Source organism: Sminthopsis crassicaudata, chromosome 5 (genome assembly GCF_048593235.1).
Source record: "Sminthopsis crassicaudata isolate SCR6 chromosome 5, ASM4859323v1, whole genome shotgun sequence".
Taxonomy (NCBI): domain Eukaryota; kingdom Metazoa; phylum Chordata; class Mammalia; order Dasyuromorphia; family Dasyuridae; genus Sminthopsis; species Sminthopsis crassicaudata.
In genome coordinates this window covers 210,538,829-210,544,242 of record NC_133621.1, presented here as the reverse complement: position 1 = coordinate 210,544,242, position 5,414 = coordinate 210,538,829, and the positions used below count along the sequence as shown (strand labels likewise).

Genomic DNA, 5,414 nt, shown 5'->3' with positions numbered 1-5,414 from the left:
TCAATAGCTATCTGTGGTACAGTGGATAGAGAACTATTTGCCTCAGTTTCCTTGTATGTAAAATGAGCTCTTCAATATCTTTACCAAGAAAAGACCAAATGGAATTATAGTCAGACTAAAATGACTAAACTCCAATAACATACCTATAGTAACTACATTAAAAATTTTTGTGAAGATAAAAAGAAATATTAAAGATGAAGGTGGTAAATCTTAAAGTTCTACAGAGATGTCCACCTTATCACTACCATTTACATTTGTTTATTTTGGGGGGTGAGTGGGTGGGGAAGTACTTTCCTCACAAGAACTCTGTGAGATTCATAATTCCAGTATTATTATTCCATTTTACAGAGGGGAAAACTGAGACAAGGAAATATCAGCTGGCCCTTGAACTTTGGTCTTCCACTAGAACAGTGGTCCTTCCTCTATGTCATGCTTCCTTTCAAGGTAACTCAAGGCAAAGATAATTTAAAGATAAAGTATTATTTTTATTTCAAAGATGAGGAAATTAAGGAAATTGCATATAATTTCAAGTGACATAGCTCTTACGGGAATTAAGTCTAGGGCTCAAGTCTTTTGGGTTCCAAGTTTATATGTATTTACAGAAACCAAAACACTCCAAGGTAAATAGCCATTCAGATACTATGTCATAGAGCTTAAAGTCAAAGTTTGGTAATAAAATTATAGAGAGCCTGATCTATTTTTAATATGAAATAATAAAATTGGTATCTGCCCTTTTATCACATTCTAAATTGTGATTTTATTACAAGCTTTATTATGGCACAAAGGAAAATAGACATTGGAGAAAGCAAATTGAAACATTAGAATAATGACAGCAACATCCCACTAAATAAGAATGGAATTCAAACCATCATATAGCAGTAATGGAACAAAATAAATTAGAGTCCATTGTCCTCCTAGTGGGTACAGAACAAATAGAAGAGAAATTGATGGATTTTCCTCAAGAAAAAAGTGAAAATATACAAAATACTGTGCAAACATAAGATATATTTCAGAGTATACCAAAACAATAAAATAAGAGAAAATGAATCATTGTTAAGGGGAAATAAGTTTCCTTTGAGGTCATTCCTTATAGTTATTTTGAGCCAAGTCATAAAGTGGATAGAGCATTGCATCAGGAATCAGGAAGATCTGAGTTCAAATCCAACCTCAGACACTTTTCTTTCTTAGTGTTCATTCCCTGTAGATAAATCCCTCACTTAAATCTTCCTCTGATTGTTGTATGTAAATTACCTTTGATTCTTAGAGTTGTGCTAGAGTTCATGCTCTGGCAGATTCTACTAAATTAAAAAAACTTTCCAGAGTTAAGTTAAATAGGTAGTGGATAGAGTACTGAACCAGGAGTCAAGAAAACCTGAGTTCAAATCTACCTTTACATACAAGCTGTGAATGTGTGATCCTGTGCAAGTATCTTAATCTCATCTATAAAAATAACGAGGAAAATAGTAGCTCCTATTTCCATAATTGTAAGGATAAAATGAAATATTTTTAAAGTATTGTGCTTTAAAGTACTATGAAAATGTCTGTCGCTCTTATAAAGTGCAGGATTAGCAATAAACACCAACCTGCTAGTTCGGAGGGAATCATTACCATAAAAATTATGAGGTTCCTTCAGACTTGGAGATTCTGTGCTTTTAATTGGTCACCAGGAATGAATTCTTTTTGGTCAGAGCAGTTCTCAAAAAAATACATTAGAAAAGGGAGAAGTTTTAATCTGCTCCGGGGGAGTGAGCATCCATCCACTGTTAGCAAAATCATGGTTATTTTGAAAAAAAATGAATTCCATGTATAAGTTATGAAGGAGCTGGGCTGTATCACTTTGAAGAAAAGGAAAAAGGACAAAAAGAATAGGGATATTTAGAGAAAGAAACACTATGGTGAAATATGAATTTGACATTGTTTTCATATATTTGTAATTATGTAGTTCTTCATCTTCTATATAACAATCTTCAGGTATTACAAATATTGTTGTCTCCATTTTGTAGACAAAGAAATTAAGACTCAGAAAGATTAAATGACTTACCCATATTACAACAAATTGCAAGCCTCAGAGCTTGAATGCGGTCCCAATCTTCTGATGCTAAATTCTGCGTTCTTCCCACTATTCCTATGGCTTGAGTGACTTTTCTGAATCATATAGAGATTTTTTGCCTCTGTCAGTTTTATTATTATCTTGGAAGCAGGAAAGAAAGATTATATTACTTTTATCTATTCAGCCATCTTCCTATGAAAACATATGTATGTTAATTTTTTTGAAGAGAAGAAATAGTGATAGAGAGAGCAACCATAACCTACTGGTTCTGAAAATTGCCTAATGTCTGGGAAAGCCATCAGAGGAATATTCCCTGTCTGAAAATTAGAGTACCTATAGAGATAATCTAACTATGCAGATTATTTCTCCATGTAATTTGTTCCCAGAGATCACAAGAATCATAGAATTTTAGAAGAGAGTTTTGAGGCAAGAAAGTACAACTCCCTCATTTTACAAATGGGGAAACTGAGGCCCAGAAAGTAAAAATTACTTAGGTTAGTCATGAGACTTGTTTGAACCAAAGCCAGGTAAGCTAGCCTTGTGACATTTCTCCTTCACTTTGCTTCCCTTATTCTTTTTTATGTAAATAATATTTTATTTTTAAAAATTATATATAAAGATAGTTTTCAACATTCATTTTTATAAGATTTTGAGTTCCAAATTTTCTCCCTCTCTCTATTCCTTTCTGCTCCTCAAGGCAGCAAGCAATCTGATATAGGTTATACATTTACATGTTAAACAGATTTCCCACATTAGTCATATTGTACAAGAAAAAATCAGAACAAAGGGAAAAAAAAAACCAAACAAAAAACAAAGTGAAAATAGTATTCTTCAATCTGCATTCAGACTCCATAGTTTTTCCTCTGGATGTAAAGCATTTTCTGTCATGAATCTTTTGGACTTGTCTTGGATCGCTGCATTGCTGAGAAGAGCCAAGTTTATCATAGTTGTTCATCACACAATGTAGCTGTTATTGTGTACAATGTTCTCCTGGTATTGTTCACTTCACTCAGCATCTGTTCATTTAAGTCCAGGTTTTTCTGAAACCTGCCTGGTCATTATTTCTTATAGCACAATAGTATCCCATTATATTTATACCACAACTCGTTTAGCTATTTCCCCAAATGATGAGCATTCCCTCAATTTCCAATTGTTTTCCACCACAAAAAGGACTGTTATTATTTTTGTACATGTAGTTTTTTTTTCCTTTTCATATGATCTTTTGGGGATACAATACCTAGTAGTAGACCTTTGCTGGATCAAAGGGTATGTAGCATGACACTCCAGAATGGTTGGGTCAGTTCACAACTTCACCAAAAAAGCATGAGTGTCCCATTTCCCCCAACATCTTCTCCAATATTTGTCATTTTCCTTTTCTGTCATCTTAACCAATCTGATAGATGTGAAGTAGTAGCTCAGTGTTGTTTTAATTTGTTGCCTTTATTCTTGAAGGAACAAGGGTTTGTAATTTTTTTCATTAATCAGCTTCATAGTTTTCCTTTTGTTATCACTAAGAAAACATTCTCCAATCAATTCATTAAAAATAAAAAAAAATTCTTTGAGTAGAAAGAACTCACTAATTTAAAAAAAAAAAACATTGAGCAGTAAAATCTACTCAATTTATATTCTGAAATTCAGTCTGCATATTAATACTCCTCCATGGAAGTCCTCTTTTTGTTTTGTTTATTTAATTAATATTTTTCTCCAGTTACATTCAAAACATTTTTTAAAATTTGTTTTTAAGATTTTTAGTTCTAGTTTCTCTCCTTATTCCCACCCACAATTAAGAAACCACATGTAAAGTTATGCAAAACTTTAAAAAAAAACAAGTTGTAAAAGAAAACATAGATATCCCATCCTGATGAATATAAAAACACTCAAGGAAAATTAAGTTAGAAAGAAAGAGAGAGAGAGAGAGAAATAGAGAATGCTTCAATCTGTATTCAGACACAATCAGTTTGTTTTCAGGGTATGGATAGGATTTTTCATCATAATTCCATCAGAGTGGTTGTGGATGATTGTACCACTGAGAATAACAAAGTCGTTTACATCTGGTCATCCTAGAACATTGCTATTACTTTGTAAACAGTATATTTCACTTTGTTCATGGAGGACTTCCCAGATTTTTTTCCCTGGGAGCATCATGTTCATTGTTTCCTAGAGAACAATAATAATCCATCATAAACACATACCACAGTGTATTGAACCATTCCCCAATTGATAGATAGCTCCTCAATTTCTAATTTTTTTGTCCTAAGAAGAGAGCTATTATGAATATTTTTGTACATATAATTTTCCTTTTTCTGTTTTTTTCAAATATTTTTTGATATTCATGCCTTGTGAGGTATTGTTAGGTCAAAAGATATGCATGAATTTGCAGCTCTTTGGGCACAGAATGTATCTTTTGATCATTTATCAATTTGGGCATGGTTCTTATTTTTTATACATTTGACTCAGTTCTCTTTATGTTTGAGAAATGATGAAACTTGCTTCCAATTTTTTTTACAGTTACTATTGCTAATTGTAATTCCCCCCATTTATTCTCTCTCCTTTTACCCTATTCCTCCTCAAAAATATACTCCTTTCCCCAATATAGCCTCTCTTTTTCATCGTCCCTTCTTACCATAAAAAATATGGAACACTTCACAAATTTGCATGTCATGCTTGCAAAGAGACCCTGTTAATCTATCCTGTATCATTCCAATTTTAGTATATGTGTTGCTGAAGCAATCATGTAATTTCTTCAAGAATAAAGGCTACCCTGGACTTGAAAGTTTGCCAGTGAAATGTAAGATCTAGCAGCATGTACCAAGCAGGAAGGGCTTCAAGTATGGGTGATGAGTATGCTTGTAAAGCAAGGACAGTGAAGAAGGGGACTGGTCAGTGAACTCAATCCTTCTGAGTGGGTACAGCTTGCTTGGCTAATGCAATTTCCACATAGACTTTAGATGTAGAGACATTCTATTAACTAGTCCCAGTATGCTTACTACAAAGTAAAGAAGCCTCTTTTTGATTGACTTATAGAGCAAGAACTGGGTTATAGTTTAAAAATATTAACCATCCAAATTAAATTTCCTGCCTACTCATATTACATTATGGCAGCAAGATATTGTATAAAACTGTGGGGAGAGAAGCCTCAGGTCTTTTTTTCTCACAATTCAGAGTGCTGTAGTGTGGCCTATGAATACAAGGCCTTTTGCTTCTTTCTCTATTCAATCTATTATTTCTGCTTTTAGATAAAGGAATATTGGAGACAGTCACAACTGCATGAACTTCAAAAGGTTAGTAAGCCAACAGAGCTGGAATTCATGATAGGTTTTACAGCCAGCCATGTCAAAATTAAACCTAAAAGGAATGATCTTCC

At 33.3% G+C, this 5,414-nt stretch overlaps 1 non-coding gene across 1 annotated transcript; it reads right to left on the bottom strand.

The window, feature by feature from the left end:
• Positions 1-4,677: 4,677 nt before the first annotated feature.
• Positions 4,678-4,782, bottom strand: LOC141545297 (U6 spliceosomal RNA). The gene has a single exon (XR_012482973.1). It is a non-coding gene; the product is annotated as a U6 spliceosomal RNA (small nuclear RNA).
• Positions 4,783-5,414: the final 632 nt, after the last annotated feature.